This window comes from Monodelphis domestica, chromosome X (assembly GCF_027887165.1).
Source record: "Monodelphis domestica isolate mMonDom1 chromosome X, mMonDom1.pri, whole genome shotgun sequence".
In the NCBI taxonomy this organism is placed as follows: Eukaryota; Metazoa; Chordata; class Mammalia; order Didelphimorphia; family Didelphidae; genus Monodelphis; species Monodelphis domestica.
This window is the reverse complement of record NC_077235.1, coordinates 9,908,272-9,924,883: the sequence shown is the minus strand read 5'-3', so window position 1 is coordinate 9,924,883 and position 16,612 is coordinate 9,908,272. Positions and strand designations below refer to the sequence as shown.

At 40.9% G+C, this 16,612-nt stretch overlaps 1 protein-coding gene across 1 annotated transcript in view; it reads right to left on the bottom strand.

Annotated features, from left to right (window-relative positions):
* Positions 1 to 12,458, bottom strand: part of XKRX (XK related X-linked) — a 30,041-nt gene extending 17,583 nt beyond the window's left edge. The window contains exon 1 of the mRNA XM_056809755.1: positions 12,306 to 12,458. The gene's annotated coding sequence lies outside the window, so the exon portion shown is untranslated. The remainder of the gene's footprint in view (positions 1 to 12,305) is intronic.
* Between the last annotated feature and the right edge of the window lie 4,154 nt (positions 12,459 to 16,612).

Genomic DNA, 16,612 nt, shown 5'->3' with positions numbered 1-16,612 from the left:
ACCCACGGATTGCCAGCTCACTCAGTGGGAGAGCTAGGAATAGAAGGCAGCCTCCAAACTGACATCATGAGACCTTTGCTTGAGTTTTTCTTTTTCTCTCCCAGCACCTCCTACTTAGCCTTGGCTGCTGTAAGCCCACAAACAATGAAAGCACATCTGTACTCATTTCTGGAATGGCCCTCCACTTATGCTTCAGTAGTGAATTAAGGGGAGTCGGGGGTGGGGGGGACGACTCAGGGTGGAATGCATAGCTAGTGAAGTGGAAAGACAGTGCTGGCCTCAGGGTTTGGGTCCCAGGACCTGCCAGCTGAAATCTTGCCTCTGCAAGTACAAGCTATATGACCTAGGACAAGTCTCTTCTCTCTGGACCTAAGTTTCAGCATCTGTAAAATGAGGTATTTGAGCTGGAAAACTTTAAGGTACAAACACTAGTCAAGGGATGCAGGGTGACAACAAAGAGGGAGAATGGAAGGCAGTCCCAAGATGGCCTGAACAAATCAGAATCCCAGCCAGTCACTTGCCTGAGCCTATAGGGAAGGGAGTCCCACAGGGCCTACAGCATAAAGCTGAGTGTGCCAGGAGAATCTAAGCACCTTGAAGTCAAGCAGAAGCCATTTCATTTTGGGTTTCTCCACTCGCTACCCAACACATAGTAACTGTTGGGGAACTGACTGCCACCTCCCTCCTGGAACATCTACTGTCCTTCCCTATTGTCATTATAGGCTTACGTCCAAACAGTCCCTGAAATACCTTGGGACTCTTAAAATGGATGATGCTCTGATACAATCTTCCTCTCCTCTACCTTCCTAATCTTAATCCTACCACTCTGCACCCTGACCTTCTTGTGCTGGGTCAAACTCACCCTTCCATTTCCAGCTTGGTCATCTTGGCACACTGGCTGGCCTCCACATCTGTCAGGATCTCGCTCTCCAAGTGCCTAGTACATCAACCTCCAAGCCACACTCAGCTACCACCTCCTACATGCCTGGGATGTACTCTCTCCTGTCCTCTTCCTGGAAGAGGTCACTCAGCCGCTAGCTTCTTCATGAAATAGTTCCCAATCCCCCACCCCCATCCCCGGCAGCTTCTTCATCTCCTTTGGGCCATATGGACTCCTTGGGCAGGCTGGGAGGAGAGGGAAGCCTAGGGAACCTTGCTCAGAATCAGGTTTGCAAATAGTTGAAGGAAATGCTCAATTTCAGTTAGAAGTTAGTGAAAAGAAAGATGAAATTTTTTTCCCATCCAAATTCATGGACCCCCTAAAATATAAGATTATGAAGAATATAAAGCTTAAAACTATACTAACACTCTAGGGACACCTGGTACATATATGTTTGTGTACGTGTGTGTATGCACATACACATCCATATGTGGATAGCTAGGTGACACAGTGGATAAAGTGCCAGGCCTAGAATCGGGAAGATTCATCTTCAGTTCAAATCCATCCTCAGACACTTATTAGCTATGGGACTCTGGAAAAGTTACTTTACCCCTTTTGCCTCAGTTTCCTCATCTGTTAAATGAGCTGGAAAAGAAAATGGCAAACAATTGCTATGTATCTAAAGCTTCCTCAGAGGGGAGAGAGAAGCTTTAAGGTAGGAAGATAGAGAAAGGATAGAAGTTTTAGATACCACGAGGGGGATGATGGAGTCGAAGTAGAGATATGAGGTGGCAGGAATGAGTCTTTATTAATTATCAATGAGCCACAGCCAAGCTCTGATCAAAGGACCCTTCCGAAGGCTTTTACCAGTCCAGAGATCCAGATTCAATACCACACAGGTCGGAGAGATGATAGAGAAAGATTAGAGATGGAGCCTGGCCCAAGGTCAGGCTCCAGCAAGGACAGGCATCAGTTCGAGTTGGAAGGGAGGAAGAGCAGAAGAGAGCGAGGCGGAGCTGGCTTGGCGCTATTTATATGCAAATATACACAGTATATAGGGATGATTATCATTGGTTAATGACAAGGTATAGGTGTGGTTTCTCTTAACCAGGTGAGCACAAAGACACCCGTGTTCCCGCCTAACCTGGGGGAAGCTGGGGTCAAGGGTCAGAGGCTTTCCCAGCCACTAAGCATGGTCAAGACTGAGCATGCTCTCTTCTAAGGCAATCTGTACATACCAACTGTTCCCCGTGCCCATAGCTAGGGGTGGACTGCTACAGTATCTTTGCCAAGAAAACTTCAAATGTGTTGGATATGTATGTATATATATATATATATATATATATATATATATATATATATATATATATATGTATGTATGTGAATCTCTGGTCCAGAGTATAACTTAAGTGACTTGTACTAGGAGTGACTTTGCTCCATATAGTAGGAATAACCTCAGGAAAAGTGCTTCCTGGATATCTACGTACATACTGTTTCAGCCCCAATATTTTACTCTTCCTACATTTTGTCCTTCAAGCAACCTATTGTTTATTACATTTTAACATGAACCTTCTACTCCAGTCAGACCAATCTTACCATTTCCTTCATACATCATGCACATTCCCACCACTAGGCTTTTGTTCATACTGTACCCTCTGGCAGGAATCTGCACCGCCTCCCCATCTTCTCCAGTCTTCAAGACTCTGCTCAAGTCATTCTTCCTCCATTTTTTCCTACCACCCCTGCCCACAATGATCTCTGTATCCTCTAAACTTTTACAGCACAGAAAGAACATACCATTCTTTGGACATATATCTTGCCCTGCATTCTTAGTTTCTTATTAGTTTGGTCCAGACTTGCGATATCAGTATGGGCAACTTTAGGGGCACTGGGTGGTAGTGATAGCATAGCTGATGTCAGTGTCAGGAGATTTTCCTGACCTGAGGACCAGAGCTCTGTACAGTATGCAATACTGCCTCTCCTCCAATTTAGTTTGCTCTTATCTCAGAGACCATTAGAAAGGTCCCTAGCCCTTTGGGCATATATTCTTTGGTGGGTACCTGGGAAGATCTTGGCAAAGGTTCCCAAGAAGGACAAGACTAGAATGATTAGATCCCAGATGTATTTATACATTGTAATACTGAAAGGTTTTGTCTCACTCGGCTCGGCTCAGCTATGAGCCGGTCCAGCCCCAGGATGCTATCTGGCACATTTCTTTGTTTCTCTGGGGACCTAATACTGGTGAAGATCACGTGAATGAATAAAACATCCATGTACTTATTTTGGAAAACCTACTTCTTGAGATATGAGGAATTTGGAATCAAAACTGTAAAGGTCATCTGGTCCAAAATCCTCATTTTATAGATGAGGAAACTGAAACCCAGAGAGGGAAGGGATTCACTCAAAGATACAAGTTAGTAAGTGCCCTAAAAACCATCTCCCTTAGACCCATGGCCAAGGATTGCTGGGAAGATACTAGCAGATACATGAGCTGCTTCTTTTCCACAATTCCATTAGATTCATTTTTCAGAAGTCCTGCAGTTGAGACACTTTGACCTTTTGCCTTCAATCTTTCCCAAGACATTAGGATCTTTTCCAGCGAGTCCTGGCTTCTCATTATGTGGCCAACGTGTTTAAACTACAACTTCAGTATTTGACTTTCTAATGAATAGAGTTAATTTCTTTAAGTGGATTAGGTTATGTCCTTGCTGTCCAAGGGACTCTCCAAAGTCTTCTCCAGCGTCATTGAAAGCATCGATTCTGAGCCCTTCCACTTTCCTCATCATCCAATTCTTGCAGCCTGACATTGCTACTAGAGAAACCATGGCTTTGACTATACCGACCTTTGTCAGCAAGGTGATGTCTCTGAGGCTTTTAGTATGCTGTCCAGATTTGCCATGGCTTTCCTTCCAAGGAGTGAGCGTCTTTTAATTTCATGGCTGCAGTCACCATCTGCAGTGATCTTTGAGCCTAAGAATAGGAAATCTGACACTGCTTCCATTTCTTCTTTTTCTATTTCCCAGGAAGTGAGAAGCCATGATCTTAATGATTTTTTCATTGTTAAGCTCCAACCTAGCTTTTATAGTCTCCTCTTTCACCCTCATCAAGAGGCTGTTTAATTCCGTTTCATTTTCTGCCATTAGAGTGCTATCATCTGCATATCTGAGATTATTGATATTTCTCTCAGCAACCTTAATTCTGGCTTTTGACTTGCCAGAATAGTAGGTGGTTCATAAATGTACCTTCAGGCTGCCTGACATCTTCTTGACTATAATAAAATGAGCAATAACTCATATAATGATTTCAAACTTACAAAACGCATCTCATATTTGTCCTGGCCTCAGAGCAGTCCTGGAAGGGAAATTATCATGGGGTTTTTTTCACAGATGAGGACACTCAGGCTCAGGGAAATCATGTGACTTGCCCAGAGTCATCCAGCTAGTAAGCCTCAAAGGTGGGAGTAGAACCCAGATATTCTATGCTGCAGGTCCGGCATGGCGCCTGCTACAACCACTGCCTTACTGAAGTAATCTAGATGAAAGCAAATTTCCTGGTATCTCATTTTCTGCCCAGTGCCTTGTACTTCACCATCATTTATTTTCCACGAGGAAGTCACATAAAATCATGACATTCAAACTAGCCAGTTTTATGATGGAGAAATCAACTCCAAGGGTACCATTTGTGATTTCCTGGGGTTTTAGTAGCCAGTACTATTTGTATTTGATTACTCTCTGGCTATACTTGGAGCCTCAAAAGCCCAGCTGTGACAGAGCTGGGATGAAGCCCTAATTCCAATGCGTGCCATTCTTTTGAGCCAACAAATATCCCTTAAATACCTACTATGGGCAAGACCATTGCTACTTCTGTTATTACAACTTGACACAGACAGAGGCCTACTCAGGTTTCTCTGCAACCTGTTTTCTGATCCCCTGATCAGACTTCAGCCCCAATTTAAGTGTTCCTGGCCAGGAGACAGAAGGTGAGGCCATGGAAAAAAGACTTCTTGCAACCCTGCTGCCTTGAGCTGCAATAACATAAACGAGACATTTAACCTTATTCCTCAAAGAACCTAGGCTCCTTCCCATCATATAGCATATAGCAAAGGCCATTCCCTAGAGTGAGGGAGCTAAGGCAAGCATCTGACCATGTCCTTAGCATTCTTAACCTACCATTATTTAGTCATTTCAAAGAAGAGTCACAAGTCTTGGTTCCATTTCTCCCTCTCCCTTATTAACTAGCTGCATGATCTCAGGCAAATTCCTTCCCTGGTCTGGACCTCATTTGTCTCCTCCATAGAATGGAGAGAGCTGGACAAGACTATTCCTAAGGTCCTTTCCAAAATTATACACCACTAAAGGGTTAAGAATACACAAATCATTTGTTAGCTCTATCTTATGTAGAAAGTTGAGGTAAAAGAAATGGGTATGTGACATTAGGCAGCCTAGTAATGAAAACACAGGCCCAAAGGGTTCTGAGTTCAAATGCTCTCAGTAACCTTGACTACATGTAATTTGAAAGAAGGCAGAAGGCAGCTAAAGGACCAGATGGAATGTAGGCATCCCAAGTCCTCCTCAGTTGTGAGGGAGATAGGGTGATACTATTTGGCCTTTGGCCTTTTTCCCCAGCACTGGGACCCAGGTCAGATATTCTGTGAGGATCTTCATCTCATGCCAAACTTTTTTGGAGCAGGAGTAAGAGAAGTTCACTTCCTGCTTCTCTCTACTACCTCTTAGTAGATATGGAAGAAGAAGACAGCTAAAACTTTTAAATAATAAACTATTCAAAATTTCTCCCTCCAAAAAACACTGGGTACCAGAAAAATCCAAAGGAGGTCACAAAGATGTACCATCTTCTTTCAATGGCCTCTCCTTTATTTTCATTTTTATTACCTCTCTCTTCTCACTCAATACCTCAATCTCTTTGATCTTTAACAAAGCTACCTTGGATTTCCAAATTTAATTTTCCTTAATAGCTAAGTGAGCCTTCTCTCCTTCTTAGGCTGGGAAATAGTGAGGTTGGAGAGTGACAGGAAAAGGATGGTAATTAGTGATGGGCCCTGGATGGTCTTCCCCTTCTCACTTTCTCTGAGAGGCAATGTCTGACAGGGCCTCCTAACCTTGTGTGGTAGGATTGTTGTTATCCAAAATTCTCTTCAGAGGATGGAATAGTCCTCTATTACCTCACTGTGAGAAGGGCTTAGAATCTCATTTTCCAATTTTTGGAAAATTTGCTCACTGATCTCTGACCAAATATCTCCAGTCTAATAGCCTCCTCCAATATCTCCTCATGATTTGAGGTGGCCCCTGGGTTTTCCAAGGTTCCATCAAGGGAGTAGTAGAATGTACCAAAGTGGAAAGACATTGATCTCATCTGCATAGATGGACTGAATGGTTGTCATCTGAAGGCCATTTTGGCTAAGTATGGAGAGGCTAGTCCTACACTGACAGGGAAACAGATGGTAGGAGTTATACAGAACTGAGGTGTGGCAAGAGATTAGTAGTGAGGGGTCATCTGGGGGTGGGTTCCAAAGCAAAGGACAAGGTAGGGTTGAAAAGGCTAACTGCTGGGATGAGACTGGAGAGAAAGGAAAGTGAAATCAAAATAGGAATAATGGCCTGAGAAAGTATTGAAAGGTAGAGGAATTAGAGGTCTCCATGAGAATACGTTTAGGAGTGTGAGACATAGGGAGCAATAGAATGATGGAAGATTATGGTCACATAGAAGAATGTCTGAGGTTCAAATTAAGCAAGCAGAACATTGAGATCCAGTGCATGACCATCCATCCCTTTGGTGACTGTAGTGGAGTGAAGGAATAGGTCATAGCATTAGAGGAACTGGGAGGTTAAGGAGTTAGAGGGAATATCACTGTGAATATTGAAGTCCTTCGCTATATGAACAAGAGTTGGGGAGGAAAGGAAGATGATGAGTCAGTAACTGAATTCCTTGAGAAAGGAAGGAGAATGACCTGGGGGGTGATATGCAATAGCCACCATGATTTGGACTAGGAAGAATATTTTGATTGTGTGAATCTCAGAGGAGTTGCTGAGTGACAGACAGAAAGGAAGAATGCAGAGAGGAGCAAAGGGTATCCTGATTTCACTATCAAGAATCAAGGTGATGGCAGAGATGGATACACTGTGGTACAATTGCATGTGATGGACTTTTCCATTAGTGGCAATGCAGTGATCCTGAACAACTTGGTGGCATCTACGAGAAAGAACACGATCCACATTCAGAGGAAACACTGTGGGGGTAGAAACACAGAAGTAAAACAACTGCCTGATCACATGGGTCGAGGGGATGTGGTTGGGGATGTGGACTCTAAATGAACATCCCAATACAAACACCAACAGCATGGAAATAGGTTCTGATCAAGGACACATGTAATATCCAATAAAATTGCGCGTCGGCTGCAGGAATGGTTGGTGGAGGGGAAGGAGGGAAATAAAGTGAGTATTGTAACCAAGGAATAATGTTATAAATTGACTAAATAAATTAATTCAAATTAAAAAAAACATGAAGAATCAATATGTTGGGAATATGAGAGAAGTAGAGCCAACAGTTCTGGAGAGGATAGCTCTCTTCAGGAGAGGGGATGAAGCATCATCAGAGGGAAGATCTCATCAGAGAAGCCTAGGAGACAGAAGTATGAGAGAAAGTGGACTGGGACAAAGGGAAGCTTATTCCTTGTGGCACAGGAATTTCCAGGGGCTCAGGGAAGGGGGTGAGTACAATTGGTGGTGGGGAAGGAGTGACAGAGGGACAAGGTGTGGGATCTACATGTCAAGGGAGAAAAACAAGAGAATCTCTAGGACTAACGGTGGGTAGCATATGACCAGTGAAGTTCAGAGTCTCCAAGGGGCATTGGTTGAACTGGGCCTGAGCCTGGGTTCAACATCAGTGTGCTAGTATAACTGCTACTCCTTCTGGATGGATGGGAGAAGGGGCAGGAAGAGGTGAGCTGCTGTTGGCTACATCAAGTGATAGCATACTTGGGGATTCAGCAAGTCAGGGAAAGGAAGATTTATATGACATTATATTTTATATATATTTATATATTACATAATATGTAAAGCATATTGTTTCCATTCCTTTTGTTTCCCCTTGCCAGAAGCCCTGAATTGCAGCTAAATTTGAAATTCACATGTGGAATTTGATTACTAGAAGTATATGGGAGGGGATAGCTGGCTCAGTGGATTGAGAGCCAGGCCTAGAGATGGGAGGCCCTGGGTTAAAATCTGATCTCATATACTTCTTGGCTGTGTGACCCTGGACAAGTCTCTTAACCCCCATTGCCTAGTCTTTATTGCTTTTCTGCCTTGGAACCAATTCACAGTATTGATTCTAAAATGGAAGGTAAGGTTTTAAAATTTTTTTAAAAAGAGGTGTACATGAAGGACACTCTCAGTTCTTCTAAAATGAAAAAGCAAGGTGGTTTAGCAGAAAGAGTATGGGGATGAAAATCCAGACATGCAAGTTATATTTCCATTTCTGCCATCAACTAACTATGGACTTTGGACAAGTAACTTCTCCACTATGTGCCTCCGTTTACCCCCTTAATAATATGGAGATGAGAGGTAGAGTGGTATAGTGGAAGGGAGGATGACCTCAGAGTTAGGATTACAAGATGACTCCTCTAACACACAGTATGGCTTAACCCCAAGCTCTCTAAACTCAACTCTCTAAAACAGTATATTGCCAAAAAGTGACTGACCTGCATTGATAGAGGAAGTATCCACACCTCAAATTCCCAACACTGATGAAATCACCAATCCAGATCGTGACAAATATACAAGTGATAATTTGTACCTAATTGGACTGTCATCAGCTACTAGGATGACAGCATGCTGTTGTAGGAAGAATAATGAAATGAACTGCATATGCAATTAAAAAAAATCAGAAAGCCAACAAAATATGCCCCCTCACAAGAAAAGCACAAATGAGAGGCTTTTGAAATGTAGAGGGAAGATAGATATATTGGAAACCCAAAATACTATAGAATGGATTAAACAAAACTAAAGTCTGTTTTTTGGAGGAAAAAAAAACTATCAAAATTGATGAACTTTTAGTCACCAAGTTGATTAAAAGGAAGAAGGAAACTCAAGTTTAAAAAAAAATTTTAAATAAATAAGGTCACAACAAATAAATAAGAAGAGTTCTCAAAACCTACTCTACTGTTATATGCCAGCAAACCTGAAAATTCAAAAGCAATATAGGAGTATCCACCCTGCAAAAACCCAGATGAGCAAAATAACAAATAGATATCTTCAAAAATCCAGTTTCAGAAAAGGAAACGAAATTAGCTATCAAGGAACTTCCAGAACAAATGACAAAACTCTGGTACAGATGGATTTCTAGTATAATTCTGTCAAACTTGTAAAGAGCAATTTATACCTATAACACCCAAATTATTCTCAAAAATTAAGAAGAAAAAAACAGACTGCCAAACTACTTCCATGGGATCAGTAGGGAGTAGATCCAAAGGAAGGAGAAAACAAAGACATAGAATTATCCACTGATACTATTAAAAAAATCAATTCAAAATCTAAATAAAATTCTGGTAAATTTATCCCCTAAGTCATTCACTATGATGAAGTTAGGAAAACAATTCACATAACTAACTGTCTCAAAAACAAAGGCACCAAAAAAGCACATACTCCTCTCAACTGATGCAAAAAGGCCTTTGACAAAGTATGATGCCGTTGCTTAAAAACAAAGACATCCAAAGCATAGTTATAGTGACATCTATTTTTTAATATGATAAAAAGTTTCTATATAAAACCTGAACTGAACTGAACAAATTATGATAAACGAATGGAATGGAATATAATTGGGCTAAAAGCAATCATGAATAGAATGTGGTGATTACTACAGAGTGAAGGAAGCAGAACCAGAAAAACAATGACCACAGTGACCACTAGAATGTAAATGGAAAGAGCAACAACAGAACTGTCAGACTCTCTATGATTCCTCTGGGACACTGAAGCACTTTGCTATTTCCTTCTTCAGCTCTTTTTATAGGTGAGAAAACTGAGGTACACAGAGTGAAGTGACTTGCCCAGGGTCACACAGCTAGTAAGTGTCTGAGGCTGGATTTGAATTCAGGAAATGAATCTTCCTGACTTAAGGCTAGAGCTCTCTCCACTACAGCCCCTGCCTCAGCCACCCAACAAAATTAAACTGGGTTAATTATGATGACCTTTGGCCCCAAAGAAGACAATGAAGGTGGCATTTCTCCTTTAGTTCTTTGTAGAGATGTGGTATACCAAATACAACATCACCCTTTTGGAATCGACTGGTTAGTTCTGCCAACTTTGTTTTCCCCCTCTTTTCTATTTTTAATTATAAAGATGGGGAGGATGATTCTGGAGAGCAGAAACAATGAGATACATAGGTGTGGGAGAAACAAAAGATAGTAATGATTTTTTTAAATTCTTTTTTAAAAGAAAGAATTGTGTATTTGAAATGAGAGGATATGGGTTTGAATCCTGCCTCTCCCTGATGCTGATTCTTGTGTGACTTTGGACATGTCACTTCCCCCATGGGTCTCCATTTCCTCTTATGGACTACAGAGCTTTTAAAGTCCCTTTCAGCTTTGAATCCATGATCCTCCTTGTGACAATAACTTTGAAGTGGAACTGTGATGTCACTACGAGGTGTTGTTACTGTAGGATCACAACTCAGGGAGGAACCAGGAGATGGCACCTAATCCATCCCCCTGGCTTCAGGAAAGAATATGTCCTTATGATACTAGATAGCTTGTGCCAGACCCCTAGTCAGTTGCCCATCCCAAAGTCTAATGACCTTTTTGGTAATTTCTTACTTCTATCTAAAACTAGCAGAGAGAGTATATAAAGTCTGACATCTTGAGTCAGAGGTACTAGGTTCAAATCCTTGCTCTACCCCTTAATGTATGTATGACTTTGATTAAGTCATTTCACCACTCAGGATCTCAGTCTCCCTATCTGTACAAGGTCTCAATGATTTCTAGTGTGCTTTGTAGATATGACAAGCTGTGGTTCTATCATCTATGACTTCTCTGAAGGATCTGAAAGAGCCACAACTTTCATCTGCTTCAGTAAGTATAGATAGGTGGCCCAGAAGTTAAGAGCATTGGGCTTGAAGCCAAGAAGACCTGAGTTCAAATCAGGACTCAAACATTTAACTAGATAAAACCCTGGGTAAGACTTCAATCCTCTCTAAGTCTGTTTCCTCATCTGTAAAAATTGGAATAATAATAGCATTCATAGGTTTGTTGTGAGGATCAAACGAGAGAAAATATTTGACTCAAATGATCTGTAAATCTTAAATATAAATTCTAGCCAATGTTATTAAATTGGTTTTCCATGTAGGACCTATGAACTAGAATGGCTGGGTATTGATGTTCTAGGTAAGTGACCTCACCATGCAGTCATACCAGCTATTAGAAGAGCCTATTCCTGTCTTGCCCAGTCCCATTTGGATAGCTGCTACACTATCTGTACAGTTTAGGCCAATATTATAGTTTTATTTATTTATCATAGCATTGTTTCATTTGGCCCTTACAACAACCTGTGAGATAGCTACTATTGCTACCCCCATTTTACAGATGAGGAAACGGAGGCTGAGAGAAGTTAAGTAATGTGCCCAAGATCTTGTAGTAAGTGCCAGAGGTAGAATGTCTTCCTCACTCTGAATCTGACGCTCCAGCCATTATAAAATGCTACCTTGGCTGCTTCTTCATCAATTCTGTCTCTGCTAGCTCTCTCTCTCTGTCAAACCACCCTTTCTCGTTTGCCCTGGGTAAACTCTACTCTTTACTTATCTGATGGTTCCCAATTTTATCCTAGCCAACAGACAGCAACCCTAACTCATAGTAGCATGTTGTAACTGGCCATGCCCTTTGCCTTACCCCTTCATTTCAGTGTGGTCAATCCTGGACCACTTCCAGATCCCCATCTGTTTTTTCCAATCAAACTTCCCCTCCCTCATCTCAGGACAAGCTGAGAACCCACAATGAAGCTCATTTCAGAGGCATACATACCTTGATTGACAGAATTAAACCCCATTGAAATAGATGTGGGAAGAAATTGTCCCTGGGTAAGCACTGCCAAGCCAGTAACTGTTTTCTTCCAGTCAGTGCTCAGGGTGTTAGCTTTAGAACTACATCATTCAGTTAGTGGTTATGGGGAGGAGTGGGGACCATGAAAGCCCTTAGCCAAAGAGCCCCACTCACCTAGGAAAGTTTTCAAAATCTCTTGATCACAGAAAAAGTAAGTTTTAGCCAGAGGGCCTCAGTGACTGTCCAGTGGCCTGTCAGCAAGACTGAGAAGGCTTGGTCTCTGGCTAGGATCCTAGGAAACACTGTCATGAAGAATTTGGCCAGAACCCCTGGGAGAAGTCCCATAGACACTAGAGATCTAGATTAAGGTCTTTTTATACTTACCATCACTGAGACCTGAAGATAATTGAATTCCCTGGTTTACCCAGTACAATGAAATAAGCTAAGACCTTAAGGAATCAGGTGGGCCAATTCTAGGCGAGGTTGGCTAGGTCCTCTAGACCCTATTCAAAACCAGGACTATATTCAATATTCTTGCCCTATCCATCTACTCACTAGACCAGAGAGTTGCCTGGAAACTGCTTGGGGAATCACAGAGCTGAGTTCTCAAACAGAACTTAGAGTGTCCAAAATTCTACTTGGTAACAGTTCTTATTGGAGGGAGAGAGAATGGGGCATTCTGTGTCTAGCAATCTCCTGGCCAGCGGTAACCAGGGATACTTAGAATACTTATCTGCTGCCTAACACTTCACCATCATCTTTGTCGGTCCTAATCTTGATATTTAAATGAGCTATAAGGTGCTTAAGGATATCTTTGCTTTTCGTTTATATCACTATTACTTCCCAATAACTCTCTCCACCTTCCTCTACTATCACCACTACTATAACCCCTTCTTAGAACAAAGAACTGTTCTTCAATAAACCAGCAACTCAGTAGACATCTTTGACAAAGCATAGCTCACTCTGAACCTATGGTCCATCTCTTCTCTGTTGAAAGGAGGATGGCCTGCTTTACCATAAGCTCTGTGGAGGCATGATAGATCTCTCTACATTGATCAGGATTTTGACATTTCCTAATGTTAATTTCCTTCATATTGATGTGCTTGCTCATTGTGCAAACTGTTTTCTGGGTTTGGCTTGATTTGCTCTATATCAGTTCCTATAAACTCTTCTAAGGATTTCTGAATCCTTCATATCCATTGATTCTTACAGTACAGCAACTAGTTGCTCAGCTTCTTGGGCCCCCTTTCCCCCATCAAATCAGAGCTCTGGGGCTCTTCTAGCAACTTCCTTCATCCAGCACAGAGCTAGAAAGTTCTGACTAGAGAATCCAAGGACCCCAAGAAGTGAAGGTCACTCTTGATTTTCCTGCCTATATTCCTTTTTTCTAAAGAAGGCAAAGTACTTAAAAGGTGAAACCTCTGGGAGGTAGGCAGAATATTAGAAGTATGCTAATCACCCTCCAAAGGACCACAGAAGAACAAAAATGCCTCCAAATGAATTTTAGAGCAAAAGAACCAAAAGATGTGGAGAGAAGCACGAACTCATCTCACTGTGGTATGAGTAAAGTGCTAAACAAGCTTCAGTGGAAGCTAGACTCTGAGGAAAGAGCACAACCAGTTCCTAGCCTCAGCAGGGTAAGAAGAGAAACCAATTCAACACAGAACAAACAGCAGTGGGAGGAATTCAGCCCAACTCAGTCTAGCCATGGCAGGATTGGACAGAACCCGATTTGAACCTACTGAACTGAACAAATATAAACTTCCACACAGCAGGCCAAGCAGGCTGCCTCTGCAGAGTGCTCAGTCTGAGACTGAGACAGATGAGCTGATCCCAAGTACAGAACAAGCACAAGACAGAACTCTTCATTCCAGGAATAGAGCTAAGCTCTAGCATATAGACAAAATCAAGAGAAAAGAGTAACTTCCAAATAAGCAAAAGACAGAAAAGCCTAATGCTAGAAAAACATTTTGATAAGAGAGATGGCCAAAATAAAGCTCAGAAAAAGATAGCAATGAAAAAATGAAAACCTGTGAAGCTTCAAAGGAAAATGTCAAAGATGCCAAGTCCAAAATAAAATCTTGGTAGAGCTCCCCAAAAGGGCAGCAAAGCAAATAATTAAAAAACTTAGAAAAAAGTAGGAAAGAAAATGATAGAAAAAATCAACAGCCTAAAAGAAAAACTTACTGAAGAAAACAGTTTCCCCAAAAAGGATATACAATATTTCAAACAGGAAAAAAAACAGTTAAAACTCAAAGAAAAAAGAGCTCCTTAAAAATTAGAATTGGACAAATAGAAGCTAATGACTTCATGAGACAGTGGGAAACAATAAAACAAATTCAAAAGAATGAAAAAATAGAAGGAAACATGAAATTTTTCACAAGAAAAACAATTGGCCTGGAAAATAAAATAGAACCAAGAGAGTTAATCTAAGAATCACTGAATTGTGTGAAATCCATGATTTAAAAAAATAATTTGGACACCATATTGAAAGAAATTACCAAAGAAAACTGTCCTGATATTCTTGAACAAGAAGAGAAAATAGAAATGGAAAGAATCCACTGATCCACTCCTGAAAGAAATCTCAAATTTAAAAATTTCAAGACTATTATAGCCAAATTCCAGAATTCCCAAACCAAGGAGAAAATAATACAAGCAGCCAGGAAAAAAACCAATTAAATATTATAGAACCACAATGAGGATTACACAGGACCTAGAAGCTTCTACATTAAAGGATCATAAGGCATGGAATATGACATTCCACAAGGCAAAGGATCTAGGCCTACACAAAAAAAATCACATACCCAGTGAAACTAAGCATAATATTCCAAGGGGTGGGGGGGAGTGATTATTTAATGAAATAGAGGAATTCCAGGAAATCCTGATGAAACAAGAGCTAAAAAGAAAAATTGATGATCAAATTTGACACTCAAAAGAAGGATAAAAAAGGTAAATAGAAAAAACTCAAGGGAATCAGTGAGGTTAAACTAATCATATCCCCTCATAAGACAGTGGTAACTAGGTTATTTAAGATTTCTATAGTATACAAGATATCTAAAGTATTGAATATATATACTTAAAGTAACCAAGGGAACAATGGGTTAAATAAATTACAATTCCTTGTATGGGGATAACTTGAATACTTAAGATAGTTATGGTATAAGACAGTGGTTCTCAACCTTTCTAATGCTGTGACCCTGCAATACAGTTCCTCATGTTGCGCTGACCCCAAACCAAAAAATTATTTTGGTGGCTACTTCAAAACTGTAATTTTGCTACAGTTATGATTTGGAATGTAAATACCTGATATGCATTATGTATTCTCATTGCTACAAATCAAACATAATTTAAACATAGTGATTAATCACAAAAACAATATTTAATTATATGTTGAGAAATATTAATCCAGCAGGAGGCAGCCTGGGGCAGGAGGTAAGTCCTGCCTGGGGAGGGGGTCTGCAGACACTGCCTTATTCTTCCTGTCATCTCCCTCCAGCTCGAGCTGAAGCTTCACTTTCCTGGGGTTACTGGACTCTGTTATTTGCTCCAGGAGTTATCTGCTCCAGGACTTGTTCTTAACCCCTCTGGAGCCAGCACCCGGTTGTTCTCTCTGGGTCTCTGTTTGAGTCCAGTCTCCAGGCAACAAGGTAAATCCATCACCCCTCATATGGGGAGGGCTGCTGATAGGTAACTAATATTAGTACAATGTGGGGCAGTAGGGTCCCCATTCTTTCCAAGATCTTGCTGTAAAGTAGTGCGATTTCTCAGCGACTAAAGCCATCGGAAATATGTATTTTCCGATGGCTTTAGGCGACCCTGTGTTTTGGTTGTTCAACCCCCGCCGGGGTCGCGACCCACAGGTTGAGAACCGCTGGTATGAGATACTTAAGATACTTGAAGGTAATCAAGGGAAAGAATTGAATACATTATTAGTAAGGTGATAATTAAAATACTTAAGATATCTATGATCCTTGAAATACCTAAGATACCTAAAGTACTTAAGATACTGAAGATACTTAAGAACTTTATCACTGTTAGGACAATGAATAGGGCCATATATAGACAGAGAGTAGGGAGTAAATTGAATATGATGGGATGATTTTTAAAAATCAAGGGATAAGAAAGACGCATACACTAGGAAAAGAGAAAAGGAGAGAAAGTTGAAGGTAAATTATTTCACATGAGGAGGCATGTAAGAATCAATACAGTGAAAGGGAAAACTGGGGGGTAGGTACAATGCCTGAATCTTACTGTCACTGGAATTGACACAAAGTGGGAATAACATCAACAGTCAGATATAGAAATCTATGTTACCCAATAGGAAAGCAAGAAGGGGAGGGGGGATAAAAAAAGAGGGACAGACAAAAGGGATGGGAAATTCAGAGTGTGTAAACAGAAACAAAAAAGTGTAAACAGGGAATGGCTGAAAGGAGAGAAAGAAAAGGATAAACAAGGGGGGGGAATAAGATGGAGAGGAACACACAGTAATCATAACTCTGAATGTGAATGAGATGAACTCACCCATAAAATGGAAGAGGTTTAATAAAGTGGATAAAAAGCCAGAATCCCACAATATGCTATGTATAAAAAACATACATTTAAAGCAGGGAGATGCACAGAGTAAAAGTAAAATGCTGGAGCAAAATCTACTATGCTTAAGCTAAAATTTAAAAAAAGTAGGGGTAGCAATT